This window comes from Triturus cristatus, chromosome 7 (genome assembly GCF_964204655.1).
Source record: "Triturus cristatus chromosome 7, aTriCri1.1, whole genome shotgun sequence".
Classification (NCBI taxonomy): domain Eukaryota; kingdom Metazoa; phylum Chordata; class Amphibia; order Caudata; family Salamandridae; genus Triturus; species Triturus cristatus.
The window spans coordinates 1194329077-1194352195 of NC_140590.1; the positions used below are offsets into that span (position 1 = coordinate 1194329077).

At 50.0% G+C, this 23119-nt stretch overlaps 1 protein-coding gene across 1 annotated transcript in view; it reads left to right on the top strand.

Moving 5' to 3' along the window:
* The first annotated feature begins 6017 nt into the window (after window positions 1–6017).
* LOC146811574 (uncharacterized) overlaps window positions 6018–23119 on the top strand; it is a 32850-nt gene continuing 15748 nt past the window's right edge. Inside the window, exon 1 of the mRNA XM_085618545.1 lies at window positions 6018–6289. The gene's annotated coding sequence lies outside the window, so the exon portion shown is untranslated. The remainder of the gene's footprint in view (window positions 6290–23119) is intronic.

Consider the following 23119-nt stretch of genomic DNA (forward strand, 5'->3'; position numbering starts at 1 on the left):
TACAGTCGCAGAGAAAGAACTCCTGGCGGTCAAAAAGGCTTTCCAGGAGTGGAGACACTACCTATGGGGGGCAAGTTATCCTGTCACTGTCTATTCGGACCACCAAAACTTACAGTATATGAAAACAGCTAGACACCTCTCCCAGCGACAGATGAGATGGATGCTCTTCTTCGCTGAGTACGACTTTGTAATCACGTTTCGTCCAGGGGCCGACAACTACAAGGCCGATTCTTTGTCCCGTCTGGGAGCGCGAGAAGGGGGCGATATACGCCAGCCCATGGGAACCATCATCGAGCCGTCTAAGGTGGTATGCGCTATCAGCGCGGAGGACTTTCTGGAACAAGTACGGCTAAGCGGATCAGGAGCCACATGGGATACTTGGGCCACGCTAGAGGACCAGAGAACCGTGAAGCAAGGGCTACCGTTCCACAACAACAAGCTCTACCTGCCTACCAAAGCCTTACGGAGAAAGGCTTTTATGTGGTGCCATGTGTCTCCTCTGGCGGGTCATCCGGGAATACATAAGACCCTTCAACTAGTACGAAGACACTTCTGGTGGCCAACCCTGAGCCCAGACATTCGGTTATGGGTGCTCGGTTGTGAGACCTGCGCCAGAGCTAAACACGTGACCTCTCCAGCCACAGGAAAACTCATACCGATGCCCACACCCCGAAGGCCCTGGGAAAACATCAGTTTAGACTTCGTTACAGGACTACTGAGTGAAAAAGGCTTCTCGGCCATTCTGGTAGTGGTGGACAGCTTAACGAAGATGGGGCACTTCATCCCTTGCCCTACTCTCCCCACAGCGGGACAAACCGCTCAATTACTGTTGAGTAACATCATCCGATTGCATGGAGTGCCGGAAGTCATCGTGTCAGACAGAGGGCCCCAATTCGTGGCTAGATTTTGGAAAACCTGGTGCCAGGCTCTGCACATAGAACCCGCCCTGTCTACCAGCTTCCACCCCCAAACTGATGGGCAGACCGAAAGGCTGAACCAATCTCTGAAAAAAATATCTCCGCTGCTATGCGAAGGAGGCGCAGGATACATGGGTATCCCTTTTATGGATGGCTGAGTTGGCGTACAACAACTCCTGGCACAGCTCGGTGGGAGTTTCCCCGTTTCAAGCTACTTACGGTTACGATGCCCGCATCCTACCCATTTGTATCCCGGAGGAGGTGGCTTCACAACCTGCCGTCTTGGAGCAGGTCAGACGTCTACGAGAAATCCACCGGAAGGTACGGGCACATCTGCTACAGGCCAAACGGTCGTGCAAGAAGTGGGAGGACCGACACCGAAGGTATGGGCCTACATATCAAGAAGGCGACAGGGTGTGGCTCTCCACCAAGAACATTCGGTTCAAGCTACGCAGCATATTCCACCCTAGATACATTGGACCTTATACAGTGATAAAACGGATCAATCCGGTGGCTTGCAAACTGAGACTGCCGAGCTCCCTTCGGATACACCCAGTATTCCATTGTAGTCTGCTAAAACCAGCCCTTTCAGCAAAACGTCGAGCTCCTCCCCCGGTGTGGCGAGACGGGACTCTGGAATATGAGGTAAAAAGCATTAAGGAATCCAAACTAAAGAGGGGAGTGCTCTGGTATCTGGTCTCCTGGAAAGGGTATACAGCTGAGGAGGATTCTTGGGAGCGATGGAAAAATGTCCACGCACCTGCAGCTGTTCGGCGTTCCATCACCGACACCCCTCGAAGCCCGGCCCTAGAAGGCGCTAGGGGGGGGGACCTACTGTCAGGGTTCCAGCGTAGCGGCGCATACGCAACTCGGAACCACAATTCCCAGAAGCCCGAAGGCGCGGGCAGTACTTTAGACGCTGATGCGAGGACGTCGGCGTGCGTAATTCAGTTTCCCGTTCGTGATCGCTCTCGCTCTCGCTCAGCTGAGCGGAGAGTTTCCCGAGGTATTCCAGGAAGCAGTTGCTTCCACCGTTTTGGACTCCGAGCTGCGGGGGGAGTACGGTCCTCCATCCCGAGGCGTTCCTGGGGCTATTGCGTCACCCATGTCTTCCTTTGAACTGCTGAGAGACAGGACCTCCACGCCGGACTACGCTTCCTGGAGGTAGGAAAGCGGGCGTGGGGAGTGAGGAAGGGCCTTACTCTTTGAGCGGAAGGTAGCGGCGTATTTGTGGGAGCTGCACCTTACCGTTTCCGGGGTATACGGCTTCTCTCACACTCAAACCTTGTATGCACCAGAAGCTATGTGGTGATTTGAACCACGTTTTCGTACATTGGGGATTACCCGCTTCTCCGGGACCTAAACTATTGTCTGTGCTCTAAGACTTCCTTACGTGCAGGGGGTGTGCTGTGAACATCCTACTACACTACACTGGTGGGGGAACAGTGTCTTTACTTCTGATGATTTGAACCGGTCCTTATTCTTTGCGCAAGGGATTAAGTACTATACATGTAGAACGAGCCCTGAGGACTAGCTGTTCTTGGCGACTAGCCTGAAGACTAGAATGCTGTGGCCATTGTGAGTATGTATGTTGCAGAGAGGGGAGAAGTGCCTCTTGCTCGTGTGGTACAAGTAATTACCGGTGTTGTGTTTCCTAGGTGACGACCTGGAAGAGTAAAGGTCGTGTATTGCTGGAGAAGGTCCCAGTCCTCTTTACAGGTATTCACCACCCCAAGCGAGAATTTATGAGCGTAGTTCATTTATTGTTGTGTGTTGTTCATGCTTTGTTCTTTATTGTTACAGATCTTTACAAATCCCTCGCTGTTCCTTCCCATTTCCCTTCCCTCACCTGATCCCTCGAACACCCCGTGCCTGTCGGTACTTTCGGGGTGTTGGTGTTATCAGGAGGTGGACCATTACTCATCACATCCGGACCCTGCGAGGCAGTACCCTGACATATCCAGTTACTTTTTCTATCACCCCTTGTTGTTCAAGTTTAAGTAGCTCCTGCTCAACCAACGGTCGTAGATGGAATGGGATGCGTCTGTGTCTTAAGGCTTTATTGATGTGTCAATGTGCAATCGCACCGGGGGTCGTTTCATGCTCCCTAACCCTTTGAATAGCTGTGGGAATAGTTCTAGGATATCTTCTGTTTATAGTATCCTTACCGCATTTGCGAACGTCACTAGGCTTAGATCTTCGGCGGTGTGACTCCCCACTAGGATATCTGTTTCTCTATCGACCACATGGAACGTGGTTGTTACCACTTGACTTTCTGGCTTTACTTGCACAGTCATTTTACCTTTCAGCGGTAGAGGCGTTTGACTCCCATACGTGAGAATCTTTACTTTGGTTGGTGTGAGTTGAGGTCTTGGATTTAGTCTCTTATAATGTTGGCTCCCCATCACATTGACCGAGGCTCCGGTGTCAATGAGGGCCGTAACAGGGGACCCTGCAATCTCAATAGCACATGTCGGTTGAGGACGTCGCCTCCGTTTGAGGTCACTTGCAAATGATATGAGGAGGCACTCTTCTTCCTCGTCAGTGGATGGGTCTTCGAGGTACGTTCTGTGTTGCGGGGACGCCTTCAGCGTCTGTGCCATGTTGGGTTCTTCAAGCGAGAGCTGTCTCACTGCTTTCGTCGGTGGTCGTCGTCCTGCACTTCCTCTGCCCCGCATACCTCCTCGGCATACGTTGGAGAAGTGATTGGGAATCCCCCACTTCGAGCAAGTCTTCCCTCGGCAGGGCACTCGCCTGGGGCGTGTTCTTCTCTGCTGCAATATCTGCACTGCGACTAACGCGGCCTTCTCGTGGGCCATCGCCCTCTATTGCCACGCCCTGGGGTGTGGGCAGCGTCCACTCGTTCTGTTTTGATGGTCACTGCTTGACTCACTGTGGGCATGAGCGTCGCTTCCATCGCTGTGGACCGGACCTCGGACAGGTCGTGTGACCGTGCTAGGACAAGCATATCTTCCAGGGAGATTCTGGGATGTCGAAGAATGAGCGTCCTCTACGTTTTGTTTCTGCACCCCTGGATGAGCTGCGCGCGCAACTCTTTGACCGGATCATCTTCAGTGCATGTGCTGACCAACTCCGTCAAGCGTGCGTGGAACGCGTCCCATCGACTCGCCTTCTCTCTGACGGGCCTGTTGCAACTTAAATCGTTCATAATCGGGATTTAGTTGAGGGTCAAAACGGGCATTGAGTGCCCTCACAGCTGCGTCGTAGTCTGTGGGGGCCCCAGTGTTTGGTAGGTGCGCAAATAATTTGTATATCTCGTCCCCTGCGAAATGCAGCAGCAATGACCTCTTGACGGCGCCATCCGTCTCTCTGGTGGCGATGAAATAATTGTCCAGCCGGCCAACCCACACGTTCCACCTTGGGGGTGCAGTTGCGGGATCAATTAGTTCACTGAACGGTGGTAGTGTGCTAACCTGAGAGTGTATGGGTGGTGCTGAAGCTGCCGCTGCTGCTTGCTGTGGAGCTGCTGCTGCCCCTGCTTGGTCTGTCATGGCTAGGCGTAGTGACACCGCCTGCCTGCATCCTGACGGCCTCTGAGGTGTGTGACCTGGCGCGCTTCCCCCCGTTCGTGGCTTCTGTTGCTTGTGCTTGCCAGTGCTTGTTTTCTGGCTTCTGACTGGATAGACCTCCTCTCCTTTTGGGCTTGCAAGTGGGTTTTTTTCTCTGTGTGATCTCTGCCAGTTCTTTCACATCACACTCTGACAATTAGGTGCTGGACTTTGCCAGTGCTTGTTGCCTTTTTGTCATCCCATGTGATCCTTGGCAGTTTAATCCCCTTCACCTCTGCCAATGCTTGGTGTCTGTGAGGTACTGGACCTTGCCAGTGCTTGTTGTCTTTTATTTTTCTCTCTCCCCTCACGGTACTGGGCACTGCCGGGGGGCGCCGGGTGTTGCTGCTATCTTTAATCGCTTTCAGCTCGCCTGCTCAAACGGTCCGCTTTGCGCATGCGCGCTTCCTCAGTCTCAGCGCAGGCCTCAGCGCGCTTCTCCAGTCTCCGCGCAGGCCTCAGCAAGACGCTGCTAGGAGCGTCACCGCGGTGCTGCCAGGATACAGCGATCCGCTTGTGCTGCACTGTCGGCGGTGGCGGTACATTCGTCCACTGGCGGGTGGTCCTCCACGCGACGGTCTGCTCTCCGTCCCACTTTCACTTTTGCAGCGATATGCATTGGAGGGTCGGCTGGAGCATTCAACTTCAGCAGACGGGAGGAACAGCTAAGGAGGCGAGGGTTCCTTTGCGCTCACACCCTTGTCGCCAGTGTTGGGGCCTAACAGTGGGGCATGTTGCATATAATTAAAGAAGGCACCACGGACTCATAGACTGCTAGTATGGACCGGAAGTCCCGAGCGACTCCGGCCCGTTTATTTAAAGCCTTCTGGCCACGCCTGGCCAGAATGTGATACAATGTGTGTGTTGTGTTCCGGGTTGGGGGTCTCCACTCTTCGAAGCGGCCAACGACTAGACCGCTACAGTCCCCATTTCACAACCGAACGCCATTTCCGTCAAAGCCTGTGGGGTTTAACTTTCAAGTAGGGAAACATGCCTTCTGTCTGTTCATCTTGTACACTCATATAAAGGCTGAATGATTAGACCAATATCCATTAAAATGCTGGGCTTGCTGTACCTGGGCACTGATCAAGGAAGAAAACCGTATTCTCCCCAGCCTACTGTAGGCATCATGTGGCTGAATGACAGGGTTATTCCCTTGCCTATAGCTAGAGCTCCTTCCAATTTATCCATAACCTCAGACGATGCATTAGGCGTCTGTTGGCTTTGTATGCTGTTGAGGAGGGGTGGCTGTCTTTCTTCTTACCTTGGACACAATTAAAATCCTCTCACGAAACCAAAAGTACAGTTTATGTCGCCGGTTTCCCAACGTAGGACTAACCTCCTGTCAGAAGGTATTTCACATCTATCTACCTCCTCTCTACTTCCAACAAACTAACTTTGATCACGCGAGGTGAGATTTTAAATGAGATTACAATGAAGTGTTTGACTTTGCTATGGGACGAAACCAGGGAGGGGTATTATGACGACACCGCCCAGTGAAGGCTGTCATTGGTTAAACGAGTGAGACGACGACAAAAAGATAGCGTTATTAGCGTACTCTTTCAGGAAATGACTACCCCTGGAGCTGTTCCGTTTAGGTTCAACCTTTTCTCCGGAACGCGTGGCCCAGTCGCATAGGTGCCGGCGGTCCAGGGGTCATCAAGGTGCCTATGATGAAGGGAGCCTTTGGACACAGAACAGACTGACCCTGGGAGATCCCAACTCTGGGACCAAAGTAGAGCTCCCTCTGCCGGAGAAATACGGAAGATTTAAAGCATGGAAATAGCAGTGCCTTCTGAACGGGTCAGTGTCGGGGCGTTCTCTCACGTTGTCAGGCTGGGAAGGGGCCACTGTTCGGAGCTGGGGAACGGCCAGGCCTTTAAGTGGGATAAAAAAAACTGGGGGGATGGTCACTAAAAGGGGCGAGGTGGGTGCCCTGAAGGTCCTGGCTAAAAACCTTTGCTTAGCATAGGGTGCCGCCCGTCTCTATTTTGCCGCTTCTATCATTGGATTCAGCTATATAATAAAACAAATAACATTACACCTACAGCAAGCCAGGACTATTTGCTTTGTCAATGATTGTTAGTTGCATAAGATACATAGGCAACAACTATGGTTGGTTGTATATTATATTGAGAATGCTTCCATTCTGAAATTAGACCGAAATAACTATAATGAGCCTCTTTGACGTTGCCTCAAATGCAGTGAAGGGTGGTATTCTATTACAGGACCGGAGGCTTCGGATTATGCTTCTCTTTCATTTAATTGCTACTCACAGCAGCCAATGAAAATCGTTTTGTATGCAAATAAAACTACGTTTCCCATGATGCTCGTCCATACATCATAGTGCCAATATCGGCAGCAGTTATCACAAAACACATAAGTACATAAATAAGACACCAACACTGAATGTAAGTGGAGAAATATTGCTGCAGGTTTATTAGCATAAGCAATATGCAAACATGGTGGGTTATCTTACGGGCGATCCCAGGGCAGGCCAGCCCCTATGCCGTCTGCCCGTCTGATAAGCCTAGAGTCACCATGGCAACGCCAACTGGTGTATACCAAATGTTGGGAGGGTCCCCCCCTCCCATCCGTGGACCACCAGTCCACTTGCTTCACACGCCCCCCCGTGATGGGTGGGCGGAGCATACATGGCAGCCCCCGGTTGCTCAGACCCACAACCGCCTGTCGGATAGCGGGGCGCAGTCGGTCTTCCAGTGGACACGCTAAACATCCCTGGGTATCCTGGCTTAGCACCACGCGGTGCTGCTGCATGCTATACCCCTTGGTATGTGCAGACCCTGGATCGCCCTGTAACTCCTCCACAGCCTTGGGAGTGGCCACCGTCACTACCAGGGCCCCCCACCAAGGTAGACCTATTTCCTTCCCACCTGCTGCAGCCAACGAACAAGAGGGACAAGAGGACGAGGAGGGGGCGGAGACAGAATATGTACCCCCTGACTCCTCCCCGCCGGAAGCAGCTATCTGCTGGGGTCTCCCTTGGTCTATCCCAGGGACTCGACCTCCCACCCCTGTGCCTTCCTGTGGCACTAAGGCGGCCGCCCTCCAAGGGGCGGGCCGCTGCGCAACCCCCCCCGGGCAGCCTTACACATCCTGTACAGCCCAATAAGAGCCACCGTATCCTGTTTCTGCACCTCTTTCTTTGTTGCTCACGCAGGAAGTTAAGTGCTCAGAACATTATATTGTAATTTATGTCTCATTTGACTGTTAAATTGCCTTTGATGATGTTGCAATTATGTTTGTGCTTATATCGCGCTAGGTTGAATAATTGTGTTTGAGTATGTGCGCGATTTTGTGCTGTGGGCAATTATGTCTTCCTGTCAGGTTGCGCTGTTGCCATATGTTTTCCCGCCTTAGCGCTCGCTGGCGCTATCGTTATCAGCCTGCGGGCGTCTTTAGAGGCTCCCGCTGGAAGCGGCGGGATCTGTAGGGCGCTCCCGCTGGAAGCAGTGCATATGATTACCACGGGCGGCCCCATTGGGCATTGTTTCATTCCCCGCTGACCTGCGGGCATCTTGAGGGGCTCCCACTGGGAGCGGCTTAATCTGTGGTGCGCTCCCGCTCGGAGCAGGGCATTTTCGTTAACACTGGCGGCATGATCGGGCTTCGCTTCACTCCCTGCTGGCCTCAGAGTACCGCGCTGCCTTCCACGCGCATAGATCGATTCGATTTTAAGCGGCATGTGCCGCCATTTTATTACTTAAATGCGCTACTCGCGCTTTGTTTTTCGCTTACTTTGTCTGTTCATCACAGGGAGCATAACACAAGGTGTTTCACGCGGCATTTCTACGTGTAAAGGACGCAGGTTTGAATCTGACCTGGTACCAGGAGGCAAGCTCACACTATTTATACTATATATTAAAGGTTTTACTGCAGCGAGAGCCGTACTCAGCGTACAAAGTTTCTTTGGTTTCCCTCCTATGTTGGGATGAAAACGGACATCGCGGCCCGCTTTGTGAACTTCATTCAAGCTCCGCTTGGAGTCCTGGTACCGCGCTTCCTGCGGCAGCGATCTTTGGGTGATTACAACGCGCTGAGGCTCCCCTCATTGGCCAGACGTGCCCAGAGCCTGCTTATTCCACGTTTTTCATGTGCATTGCCCTATTGGGTTACTGTCTAGTAAGATTGGGCTACGTATTTCTAAGGCACTTAGCAATTTGTGTGCATAGGCGCGATCCCGCGAGGCGCACTTCAAAACTCCAATGCATAGTAGATGTGTTCCTCGGTGGCCTCGTGGATAAGGCACAGGCCTTCTAAGCCACTGCTTGTGGGTTTGAGTCCCACCTGAGGTGCAAACTAATATCCTCCTTCTCAATGCGTGGTAGCGCTACATAGTTTGCCCGGCCACAGCATAATGAGGCTCCCTCGGGAGCGGAGCGGCGCGATGGCATTACACAGATTTGCCCGGCTGGGCACAAAATCAAGGCGCTCCCTCGAGAGCGGGCATTCCGCACTATTGCCAACACGAGTCACTGTGATGTAGTGGTTGAGGTATCTGTCTCTGATTCCAAAGGTTGTGTGTTCAATAATAATGTTTATGAAGTAAACTTTTTAGACAAGGTACTTTCTCTGATAAATGTAAGAAATATTTTATGTTCACTGCGCGACATCGCGCTTAACCGCCAAAGGCTTTCCCCTAGTTGCCGAGTGCGGGATGGAGCTGATCACGCTCCGAGGAGCGTAACCCAATTGGGATATATATATATATATATATATACATATATAAGTTTGAGCTACGCACATTGCACGCGTCCCCTGTTTTGCTCATAATGCCTCGTACGTTAGACGGAGCAGTTTTTTCTTTTACGCTTTCCTGGCTGCAACAACAGGCTGGCCCTTGGAGTGTGCACACGCTCCTGATATTTATATATGGCTCTTACGCCCTCTGGGCTGGAATAATTTAGACTACAGCATTGCTGAGGAGCTAGGTACATTATTTCACTTCTCGTGTGTATAGGGTTGGCTCCCCCTCTACTCCTCCGTGATTTTGTGCTTTGAACTACAATATTACACACAGACACCCCTAAGCTTTGCATGGGTGAGATATAAGGAGGATGTGATCTATTCTGAAGGAGCACAGAATAGTCTCCTAGAAGAACTTGTTGACACTCGGGATATCCCCATCCTAGAGTCGTCCACAGGGCCTCAGAAATTACAGTCTCTAGCACTGTGTAACAAGCCGCGTTTGCGTCCATCACTATTCAACCAATTCATAACATGCAAGCGTTCATAGGAGGGTGCCCAGCTAGGCCCTCTTCCTTCCCTTCGTCGTTTCCTACCGTTTCCTGTCTTTGGTCCTTCCCTTTCGGGCTCCTCTACGCCCTACTGCTTCACCATCTTACTAAAATCGGTAATTGCTCCCTTAAGGGAACAGGGCAGCCTTTGGATCGTGTTTATCAGGAGATATATATATATATATATATAAATATATATATATATATATATATATATACATATACATATATATCTGTTCATCTTAACACAGACTTAGCTCTTAGCCTCTCAATTTTTCCGACTATAAATTCAGTATCCATCTGTTTTGGGTTAGACCTTTCTAGGATTATCTTGTTCCCTTGTCCGTCTCGGACGGTGGAGTTCCGATTTGATTATGCACTGTCAGAGTAATGGTGCTATTAGCATCCTTTATCAAGGTTCCTTCCATCCCCTCCATTCATTTCGGAACTTTCCCACACAGGTCTTTGACATATCCTACCCAACATGCGATGAGGCACTGTTGTTTAGTGGATACGATTGTAGAATCAGACTCAAAACCTTCTTAGTTCAACTAAACTTGTCCCCTTCGGCCTCTGCTTCTGACTTCACTATTTCACGTTCTCTGTCTGGGCTCGCGCCAGAACACTCTTCTGAGTAGCTGCGCGCCTGATAAATCACTAACACCATAATATAACATAAGGTGCAGACTCCTAACCAAAGGGCACGTGTTCAATTCCTGATATTTTCTCTGATTTTCAATTTCTTGGCAGTGAGGACCATCAACAAGTTGGAAGGTATGAGGTCATCTTCCTAGTGAAGATAGTGAAGGACTTTAGACATTCTGCCTCAGTCATCTGAGTTAGGTCATTGCGGAATACATTCCACAACAGTTGCATTCTGTGGCGGATTGATATCCCAGGTATCTCCTAGATTACAGCGAATGGCAGTTTCGACCGAATGAGATTCAGTGGTTGTTGGATTTTTTTCAGGGTCTTTGTCCAACTGACCTTTTAGCAACAGGACTACTTTGTCACTTACAACTGTATTCAGCTGGAGACCGGATCCATCAGAAACCCGATGAACGGCCTGTCCCGTGACTGTCGGTGGGACTGACCTATGCTTCCCTCCGTTCATTCCAATTGTCGAGGAGCGGATACAAATATCACGCCAACTAGCGGAGGCAATCTTAGCATCTCCCTTATGGAAGCCCCATCTGGGTTTCCCGTAATCCTTGTGACAGGCTGCGACCTGCTTCGAGTAATCCGTGCCTCTCCATGATACTCCAGGGCCCTGATGCACAGCGCCCGATGGTCAATGGGGCAGTTATTCTTTATGGCATAGAGATTGTTTCCGGCACCAATGGCACTGGCCGGGTTTCAGACACGCTGCAGGCGTTCTTTTCCCAAATCTGAGTCCTTCCAATCACAAATGATATTCTTCAACATGGGAAGGCTGGGTTTGCCGGTAAGTAAATGTCGCGTGGTTTTCGTGGGGGCTGATTTCCCCACATTGTGAATGCTTTTTTAGCACTAATGTCATAGGACTTGGCTTATCGCTCGGTTCGCAGCGGCCGTTCGGCCGTTTTTTCCTGCAAGTCCTCCTCGGATGCTGGGCAAACCGGTGGTCTTGCGCCGGTATTCTGTTAGTTATTTAAAGGTATTAGAGTAGCAAAACTTCCCAAACCAATAAATTCCCCTCTCTGGCATGTTTCTATAGTTCTTTACTTCTTGGATAAACGGCCAACTAATATGTTGACAGCTATTATCGTCCGTCCTACGTTTCTAAACCTAGCTACCTGTCGGTGTTTCTACGACGGAAAATTCCTGGATTTTACAGGTACAGTATCTACTCCAGAGGGAGTTTCATTTAGGATTAATGTCAGTACGACAATTTGTCAAGATCTGTTACAAATTATGCGTTCCAGCTACTGCACTTATGTGGGGTTCATTGCCTTAAGGCTTACGAAGGATGTTCGCCCTGATGGGTGATCGTATTATATAAGTTTTTAAAACTGTATCTGCGGCTTTTATAGCCAGGAGGTTAAGGTCAGTTGACGGAAGTCGGTATTCATACCCTAAGTTTGGGGCACCTCCTGTTCGTGGTGCCATGGCATCTCAATATTTTATGATGCTTTTACCGTTCCAGACATCTGGAGATCTGTTGATTGTTTTTCTCAGTCTACATTTAAACAGTTATAAACCGGTGGGTGATATAGTGGTAGTTGTGTTTTGCTAAGCGTTAAACTAGCATAATCCGAAGCCTCCGGTCCTGTAATAGAATGAAAAATTAGCCAGCATTCCTGCCAAGAATTTTCAATTCTATTAAGGACACGGAGGCGAGGATTATCCCACCCGGTTTTATTACAATGTTGCTAATAAATTACCCACCCACATGTATTTGATATTCTGTATAAGCAGAGGTTACGGGTTTTTTCCTGTCTCATTCCTTGCAGGTTCTGGAAAAGAAGATAGAGCAGAAGTACTTCTGGTTTAGAAGATATAAACTTGCCAGTCTGGTTATGGTTCTTCCATGTTGGAGGATGATTGTTGGAACTCATGTTACTTATTTTGGACTGAAATTGTTAATGTTATTGACCGTCAAGGTTCGAGCAAAGAAAGAGGAGCAGAAACAGGATACGGTGGCGCTTATTGGGCTGTACAGGATGTGATGTATGGACGAGCATCATGGGAAATGTAGTTTTATTTGCATACACAAAATGATTTTCATTGGCTGCTGTGAGTAGCAAATAAAAGAAAGAGAAGCATAATCCTCGCCTCCGTGTCCTTAATAGAATTGAAAATTCTTGGCGCGAATGCTAGCTAATTTGTTACTGTGCTGCAGAGACAGAGTTAAGATTTGTTTTACACCTTTTTGGTGAGGGCAAAAATGGAGAGCCTGATGGGGGCCCTTCTCAGCACCTGCTTTTTAGGTCTCGCCTAGCGTGAGCAGCGCATGCGCTGCTCTCGCCATGCGAGGGCTTCTTGGAATCGATACGATTCCAGATGTTGTGCCGCTGCTCCGCCTACAATTCTGATTCGTAGGCGTCGTTTTGCATCATGGATGATGCAAAACACAGTGTAATGATTGCACTGTAGGCAATCATTACACTAAGGGTTGCCATCCTGTCCGTTGTTGGCTCCACCCATCGGGATTTTATCTTTTTTTTTTTGATAATCAAGTTTATTGGTTTCAATAACAGATCACAAAAAACATTTCTGGCAGTAAGACCATGTACATGATTGAAGAGACCCATTGGCAAGAAAAAGGGCAAAGCCCTGCAAAGTGTCCGCAAGGAAAAGAACAACCCATGCACCCACTTATAATCGCACCCCCTAAGGCCGCAGGTTGAACCACTTGCCCCATACCTTATCAAATCAGAACAACCCCAAGCTTCAAAAAGGGCTTCCTCTTGGGTACCGCACCAATCCACCCCCCTTCTCCCCTTCCGCCTAGTCGGTGGCTTGGCCTGGGACCAGAGCACCGCAATATCCCTTTTCGCCACCGCCAATGCAGTGCCCAGGAAGCGCTTAGCGGCCTGGGAGCCATCAAGACCTTCGAACACCCCCAGGATCAGGCGCAGAGGGTCATGAGGAACCTCCCATCCCAGGGTCTGCGTGAGTTCCAGTTCCACCCCCACCCAAAAGGGCTCCAGGACCGGGCACTGCCAGATCATATAGTAGAAATCCGCAGGGGCCTGACTGCAACGTATGCAGGATGGAGAGGGCCGCAAACGAGCCCTGTACAGGCACGCTGGTGTGAGGTATGCCGCATGGAGGTAATAGAGTTGGATCAGGCGCAGCTTGGAGGAGGTTGTCAAGGGCTTGGGAGCCATAAGGGCATCCCTCCAATCAGCGTCTTCTAGGGAACCCAGCCACCCCTCCCACCAGGCACGCAGCAAGGCTAGGGATGTGGGGCTATTGTTGACGAGGGAACGGTAAATCCGCGATACCCCCCCTCTGTCCAGGTTCCCCATCATCACCTGGGCTTCGAGAGGGCTGAATTCCGGGAAGAAGGTGGGGGACGGAATGTGCAGCCGTAGGGCATGCCTTAATTGTAGATATTTGTAAAATTGAGAGGAGTGGAGTGAGTACCTTTGCTGGAGATCCGCAAACGATCGAATGTGGTCCCCTACCCAAACATCTCAGAGAAGCGAAATCCCGATGCGGTCCCATCGGCTGAAGCCTTGAAGGGATGAAGTTTCTTTCAGCCAAGCGCCCGTCCACAAGGGCGTCTGCCTAGTAAGTGTCCCGCCCCAGCGTGTGTGGTGTAAGGCCGCACGCCAGGCCATGAACACCGTTCGAGTGATGGAGGGGAGGGTGTGCGGTATGGGGACCCCGTACAGGTAGGCTTGGAGCTGTGGAAAATCCATTGACCGAAGTTCCACCCGGTATGCTGGGTCGGACCAGCCGCCCGCAAACCAGTCATGGATCACAAGGAGCCTCGTGGCCAGGTAGTATAGATGAAGATTAGTAACCCCCATATCCCCGTCGTATGAAGGTATGCGACAATGTGCCAAAGAGAGTCGCGGCCGTCTGCCCCCCCCACAAAAACCGAGAGAGGGTACTGTCTAACTCCCGGAACTAACTTCCTGGAAGATAAAGGATGATGTTCTGCAAAACGTACAAAAATCGGGGCAAGACCATCATTTTGTATAGAGCACTTATGCCAAGGGGGTTGAGGGGAAAGGATTACCATTTCCGGAGATCCGCCTTGGCTTTAGATACCAGAGGTGTAATATTTAGGGCCTATTCAAGTTCCGGAAGGAGAGTGACCCACACCCCCAAATATTTGAATGCCTACCTGCGCAGGGGAATGGACGTATGCCAGTCGAAACAATCTCGGGAGGGGTGCAGAGGAACCAGTGTAGATTTTGCCGGGTTGAGCCGGAGCCCAGAGACTCGTTTGAAGGCCGAAAGAGCGACTAGGCAACGTGGGCCCGAGCTCACGGGGTCCGCCAGAAAAAGGAGGACATTGTCCGCATATAAGGCAATTTTATCGATCTGGCAGGGGTCCCAAGCCCAGCCACGGATACCGTGGTCGTGACGGATAAGGGAGGCCAGTGACTCCATTGCTAGCGCAAATAGGAGCGGCGAAAGAGGACAGCCCTGGCGGGTGCCCCTATGAATAGAAAATGGCTCCGAAAGCATGCCATTAATCAGGACCCTCGCCCTGGGGCTGGAGTACAGCACCCGGACAAGGTGCCGGAACTGAAGCCCAAAACCCATCACCTCCAACACGTCCCCCAGATAGCTCCAATCAACTGTATCAAAGGCTTTTTCAAAGCCAATGAGAAACAGGGCTAGATACGGGGTGAGCTGGTGACTGTGTGCCAGGGCGAGGTGCAATCATCGTATGCAGTGCCTGGTACCCCGGGCCGGCATAAATCCACACTGGTCTGGGTGGACCAGATCATGCAAGTGAGGGCGGAGTCTCTGGGCGACGACTGTGGCAAAGATTTTTACCTCTGTATTGATGAGGGAAATGGGGCGGTAATCCGCACATGGCAGAGAGGGTGGCTGTGTCTTCAGGAGGACCACAATGGTGGCCACATCCGTCTCGGATGGAAGGACCCTGTGTCCACCACATGGTTAAACAAGTCCAGTAAGGGGGGGGACCAAAATGTCACGGTAGGTGGCATAGTATTCTTGGGGATAGCCATCCGGGCCAGGCGTCTTGCCTGGATGTAAAAGTGAAATAGCCCCTTGTATCTCCTACGGAGTGAAGGGAAGATCCAACGTCTCCATGACCGCCTGAGTGAGGCGAGGCAGCCGAGTCCCGGTCTCGGACAACAGGGCAGCGAGAGAGGCACCGGAGGGTCGGGCCGCATAAAGAGCAGCGTAGTAGTCTGCGAAGGTTTGGGCGATTGCCCGAGAGGTGGCGTGATGACGACCGGCCAAATCACAGATCTCGGGGATGATGCGGTTAGCTTTGGGGTAGGACACCAAATTATGGAGCAATTTACCGTTTTTATCGCCCCACCTGTATACGCGTGCCACGGAAGACCGCCAAAGCATTTGAGCTGAGTCCAGTGAGATCTGACGAATCTCATCTCGGATCAGTGCAAGTTGCCGAGCAGACACCGCGCTGTCGGAGCCAGCCTGGGCCCCTTCCAGCTGTGCTGCCTGAGCCTCGAGCTGCACCAGCCGGGCGGTCCGCTCTGCACGTTTCGCATGAACCAGACCTCTAGCCACTCCCCGTATAGTAGACTTACCGGCCTCCCATAGCGTACCCGGCGAAGGAAGCAAGCCTGTGTTAGTCAAGAAATAGTGCCCCAGTTCCTGCCTGAGGGCCTCGACAAAGTCAGGATCTTGCAAGAACCAGGCATTCATCCGCCACATCGTACGGGGGCTATCAGAAGAGTTCCCGAGACGGAGGGAGACGGGGAAGTGATCTGAAATGCCTCGGGGAAGGATAGTAGCCCCGGCCATCAATTGGCAGTCAGGGGCTGGTAACAAAAATAAATCGATTCGAGAGTGGGTGTGATGGGCCACCGAAGTGTGAGTGTATTGTTCACAACGGGGGTTCCACACCCTCCAAGCATCATAGAGACCCAGGGCAGACGACCGATCAGACAATCGCCTAGCAGAGGCAGTGCGCGGCGCTGAAGGAGCACCTGACGCGTCACGGGAGGGCTGCAGAACAGAGTTGAAGTCTCCTCCAATGACCGTCAGACCTTGGGGAAACGAGGAAATGACGAGTGTGAGACGGCAAAGGGCTGAGGCCATGGCGACAGGAGGGACATATACACTAAGAAGGTATAAATTTTGACAGGAAAGGAAACTGGCTAGCAGCAATTAATGCCAGAAATTTAGCCTTCACCCGAGAATTAGGCGCCCTAAAAAAGTTCTCCACAAAAATAGGTGGCAGGCCAGTGAAAGAGCTAATTGAAATTTACAAAGCTAAATGCGTTTCCACTGCCACCTATGGAGCAGGCCTTTGGGGGATTGAAAATCCATTCCTGATACAACAAACAGAAAATCAGTTTTTACGCTATTTACTTGGAGTCCCCAAATCAACATCAACTTATTTTATACACATTGAGCTGGGCATGTTATACATCTCGGATGTTATTAAAATTGCGCCCATACTCCTGTGGCATAAAATCTGGGTTACTCCAGAGACCTCATTAAATAGAGATCTAATTACTGACTGTTTTAGCCTCGATGGTCTGACAAACATTAAATGGCTAGCATATGTAAAAAATATGTTGATCGATCTTGGCCATTTGGAGTTTTTCGTGAGGCCATCAAGCATGGAAATGGTACCCAGAAAAACTTTAAGAAAGTTGGCTCTTGATCATTTAATCTCCAAGAGATGGAATTTAGAAAAATCTAAAACTACAGTCACTGATTTCCAAAAAGTAACTATCATTGAAGGCCTTCAAAGGTACCTCATAACGCAGCCAAATTGCTATGTACGAATGTTATTGACCCGTCTTAGATTTGGCAATTTTTTCCGCATGATTACATTTCCGGTTTGTAACCTCTGGTCTAATGAAATTTTACTGTGTCCCTGTGACAATATCTCTGTCCAATCAAACATACATTGTATTCTATTTTGTAAATTTTATCAGCTGCCCAGAGGAGCCTTCCTAAAACCGATTTTAAAAGCCTGGGGAATTCGTACCTGTAGATCTGCTATGACCAGGCTTTTACAATTAGAAGATGAATGTGTTACCTCTGCAGTAACTAGTTTTTTAAAATTGATTATCAAATTTCGGAACTCAATGCAACCATCCTAAAAATCATGTTATGTCTTTTTACTCTTTTTAACAGTTTTTACCTGTTTTTAACATGTAAATGTACCTTTCTTCATATGTATGTATGCTTTTATGATTCCACTCTGAAAATCGAATAAAGCTTTCATGACTGACTGACTGACACTAAGAAGGTTAAAGGGTTGTCCCTCGACCTCACCCGTCAGGGCCACATACCGGCCGTGGGCGTCTATCTCCGCCTGCACCAGGGTAAAAGGAAGACCCCTCCGGAGTAGGATGGCCACCCCCCGGGACCCCCTTGTGAAACCAGAATGCCAGACCCTATCAAACCCATACCGGGCAAGGAAATTGCATTGGGAGCCCAGAAGGTGCGTCTCTTGGAGGAACAGGATATCAGGCGCATGCCCCGAGCGTTACGAAGGACGGCAGTGCGCTTTGTGCGATCCAGGAGGCCGTTGACATTCCATGACAGAACATGGAGGGGTCTATTTAGGGTGGATACCATCTGAGCGGAAAGTATGTGATGAGGGGACCGCAAGCGCAGGTTGACCTGGATGCCAGGGGAAGCAGCTGACCATAATGGGGGTCAGTGGGTGAAAGTGGTGCAATTCAGTAAAGCCCAGGTCTTCATCGTAAGTGAACGTGCATTGATCTCTGCCAGGAGAAACCAAAAACTGCGGCCCGTAGGCAGCGGAAAATAACAAACAAGCGGGAGACAATGGTCTACCCCCCTCCCTTGCCCCCCAACAACCCCCACCCTACACTTCTGAAGAGGAAGCATCTGTCGCCCTAGAAGGAAAACAACATGCAACATCAACCCACCAAAGAGTCTAACTGCTAAGCTAAAACGGTTAGCTGAACATGGACAAAGCAGAGATGGACCCCCCTCCATAGAGTCGGATGAAGAAACGACATCAGCTGCAATTATCCTGAGAACATTCCAGCAACAGGGCAACTCCAGTGGAACCCAACTCTGAAGTAGGAAGCAGATTGCATAACAGGAGTATATCAAGGATAAATCGCTCCCAATACAGAGACAGAATAACAGTCATGGGTACAGGAGCCTTGTAAGAGGCTGAATAGCAACCCTTACTTCAGGCCAGAGTTCAAGTCCCGTCATCGTCCCCGATGCCACGGAGCACGGGGCTCTTAGGCAGGTCAGAGTCCGATGTGGCTGGGCGCAGAGCCACGGAGAGATCTGGGAGCGGGTTCAAATCAATTCGGGAGGTAGTCGGGCTGGGAGAAGCTGACCTCTGAGTGGATGCACGAGATGGAGGGCGTTGGGCCGGCGTCCCCGGCGAGTGGGAAGCCACCCCCCCCCCCCCCGATGGCCACTCTTCCTGCGGGACCTGGTCCGGCGTCTCTGAGGCCGCAGCCTGGGCGGGCGGGACTGCACAGGTTCCTGCCCCGCCTGGGAGGGGGCGGTCGACTCAAGAGGTGCAGCTCCTCCGTGAGCCAGGTCCATGCCACCTGCGGATCTTCGAAGAAGAATGTCTTGTCTTGGAAGACAACCCTGAGCTGTGCCGGGAATAGGAGACCGTAGCGCAGGCCCAAGGTGCGAAGCTTCTGTTTGACGTCTGCATATGTCCGACGCTGGGCCTGCACCTCCCTGGTGTAATCCGGGAAGACCATGATCCTATTGTTTTGGAACAACAGTGGGCCCTGCGCCCTGAGAATGGCATCTCTGTCCCGGAAGTTGAGGATCCTCAGAATAATAGGGCGGACGGGTAGTAGAGAGCCATGGATGACTGCAGCAGACAGGGTGATTAGAGGCGGATGACGGAGGGGGTCCAGAGCACTCTTAGAGTGCGACCACCATCTTGGCGCTTCAGGCCACGCCCCCCGGGATTTTATCTTTTACTCGCGGAAATTGCCCAGTACCTTTGTCTTGTGACTCACAAAGCAAACACAAGGAGATGATGGACGGAGCGCTGAAACTTTTCAGACACTAGCCCCCAGTCACAGATCTGGGTTTAACCCATCATCACTCTTTAGCTCACTCCGCCACCCCAGTTCAGACATGGTCATATGCAAATCAGTCTGACCCTGTGCCTCATGGGAACAGTCCAGCACGAACTACTAAGCCATGTCTTCCCTGGACCGGAAACAAGCATCCTGGGTTTTGCTTTGTTCGCCCTAAGTTGGCAGGGTATGCCCAGACGTGGGTCCCTTGCTCACTTTGCCACTGGATTCAAGATAGCCTGGCTAATAAGGGTTATGAACCCGAAACCGGTCCCAGGATGCTTGTTTCCATTCAAGGGAAGACATGGCTTGGCAGTTCAGGCTGATGATGGATTAAACCCAGATCAGTTGACTGAGGGTGAGTGCTTGCAATGTTCAACACTCCGTCCATCATCCTCTTTGGTTTTGCTTTATCTTGTGGTTCAGCACTATTTTCTTTCACTCGTGTTTAGCAGCAGGGAAGGGGCGCGTGAACCCTCGTTTCTGTAGCATGCTTGGTCTCCCTGCTCTTCGGTTGGGGTGAGGGGACCAGTATCCCCCGTGCTCTGGCTGCAGCGCGGTCCTCTTTCAGTTTCGGGACTGCGCTTGTTTGCTGGTAGGAATCGGCCCTGGGATTTATTTAGAGTGTTCGCTTTGCCAAGTGCCATTATGTAGCAATTTGTTTTGCAAATCTGCCTACCTATGCTGTACGCAAATGTATGAAAAGTTGTGTTTACACTCCGCCAGTGGGAGAGCCGTGTTTGCTCTGCTGTCTGTGCTTGGGGTTGCGTTCAGGCACACTGGTGACTGGGTACATTTCTGTATTTGTGGTTTCTGGGGCCTTGTTGGGGCTCACTGACCTGGCACGTCCGAGGCTGGAGGCATGGCCTCCGGGTCCGTTTTTAAATCTGCTTTTGGCATGGGTGGAAACTGGCAGCAGCGTGTAAAGTGTTGCTTAGCCTGAAACTGAACATAATGACGATGGGTTGGGATACTGTTTATGGACGAAGCCCTGTTGGGGTACTTTGTATGAAAGGGGTCGGTCGGGACGTGCCCCCAGATGGCTGCTTTTCAGTCCTAGGTCACCAGCACGGCGCATGTGCGCCTTCCAAGGGTGAAGGGGTATGCACAGCACTCGGTTGCTTTCTACGACATGGGTGTCCACCGTAGGTCCACGGGGCTAGGTCCTCGCCGGATTGAGATAAAGTCGACACTCATATACATAGCCACTTTCTTGGTCAATAATGTCTTGGATCCGGCTTTCCTAGCCAACTTTGGACACTCTTCCTGTAATATATATGATATTTGTTGCATGATTGCAGTGAGACGGGTGCTTTTACACAACCAGCGAAAGAAGGCTGTCTCCCAGGATCAGAGACCCCTGCTGACTTGTAATAGGGGCTGCTTTCACAATTGTTCCTTCACCTTAAAGACTCCGATTTAAACCCATGAAATAAGTTTTTCTTGTGAGATTCGATGAAAGCCCGGGCTTCGGGCACTCCGTTGTCTGTGGATTTTTGCACCCCTCAAACTCCCCCCCCGCCCTCCCACAATCCGCTGTCCATGAATTTTCGCACCCCCACCCGAACTCCGTGGAATTTTTGTCAACAACATCACTGTTGCATGGCTAAACACTTATAAGGTCCCAAAGGCGAGACCTATTGGCTATGCCAATGCTTGTTAGAACTGCCGGTGCTGAGCACCGGTAGCAACCGGCCCACCCAAAGCCCTGGGAACAACCCTCGAAATTAGCAGGAAGTGGTATGGAGAGTGTCACTTTTACGGCAGGGAGAAGTAGATGTATTTGCCTCAGGCTATGATACTGTGGTGGTATAGTGGATTGAGGAGACTACATTGGGCTCCTGGCAGGGAAAGGGCGTCTGTCTGGCTTGGCCTAGGGCAGTGGGCACAAAACAGGGCGCAGTGGATGCCAACTTGGGTGTTGGGGGAGGCGGCTGAGAGCACCACCAATGTCAAACCATGAAAGGAGCTGTTCTTAGAGCCAAATAGAATGATAAATTACACATTTTAAATATACTGAACAAACCCCATATAATTACAACAGGCATGTTTCTGTGGGTTTGACAATGTTTATAGGCTGCTGACAGAGCTTTTAAAAGGGGTGAGTGATTTGACAGATAAAAAGCAGTTTTTATAAATTTCAATATAAAGCAATTTAGCACCAGTTTTCACAAAGGTAATTCAAAATAGTGGCCCTTTTTGCCAGTGCTGTCTGTAAAATGACAGTGAGGTCATAAAATATGTTTAATTCCATCTTAAGAAACATGCTGACTAAAGATGCATTTTCAGCCTGCTCTTTGGGACGTTGCAGCATATGCTTGTCTGCAGCTGCACGCATTTACAGGTCTTGCTATATTGAGCTGAGTGGGTTAACACACCTGATTTCAACATGTGTGACCAACGCTTAATGCATCTTCTATTCCTCCTCAGACTGCCTAAGTGGGTGCTAATCAGTTGACGGTATTACTCCCTATGAATTACTGCGCTATGCTAAATCAAAATAAAAGATTTGTTGTTTTCCCTGCTCATTGACCAGTTCCCTTGTTAGATGACCGACCACTTTTAATGCAGAAAACCACCAAGTCTAGTGAACCGACAAAAAAGGTAGTTGCCCTAAGTAGCACGGCAGTGAATGGTGTTCTTGCATGCAGAGGATACACGTATTCTTTTGAAGTTCCAGTACCAGATGGGAAATATCCTGCAAAGTGATCACTCCCAACAGGACCAGAAAATAATGCCACTAGTGGCCTATTTTATAACAACCACTATGCTTTCAAATCAGTTCTGACGCCCAAGCATATTGTGTCAAATCCACTAAAATACCAATGTTGCTTTTTAAATCCTGTAGGGTAATGTGTATTATAAAATGCAACATATGTTAGAAATTTCGCCAGAATTACTTTGGGAAGGATGACCAAATTCGCTATAATGGTTGTTCCTAAATGTGTACAATACCTATAGCAGTTAGCCTGGCCTATGAACACAAAGGGACAACTTCAAATAGGGCACTAGATATGCACAAGCAGACAACCTGGTTACCTTTTGGTCATTGTAGCAAGTGTGCACAAAGTAGTGTTTTCACAGAGCAATGCTTTTGCATTAGTAACCTATTATACCCAATTTCAGTGTTATGCTTCGTTTGACAGCAGAATAAGGTTTAATTAGCATTTTGCTGACAAACTACACCTCTTTGAAAAGGCAGAACACAGCTATGCAATACTAACACAAGGGGAGTGCTAGTGTACCATCTAGACACCATCCCAGAGAAAAAAAAACAAAAGGCACATGTTAAAGCAAATTCTCCACCTGTCCTGCAATGCACTTTGATAAATTGATCATAGAGGCATTTGCTTTAGGTGGCAGAGGTATGTCTCTGTTAGATATAAATTACATGGGGCTTCTTCTTGTGGAATCAGTTGGGAGAAAATTTCAGAATGTGGTAATTGGTGCACAACTCAAAACTGTGATCCATGGGCAAACATCCGTTTGAGGGTGGATCGGAATTTAAAACGCAACTTTGAATCGGGGTCTAAGTAAAGTTCCTACGTTTATTTAAAAAAAGTAGAAATAGGTTACCTCAACAGAGATTTGCCTTGCTCTGCATTATCATTATTATGACCATGCAGTTCTGTAGGGTTTGAGTATGCTGTAGTGTACTGTTGTTGATTTATTATACAGTGCTTCATACTCCTAACAAGGCACCACAGTGCATTTGC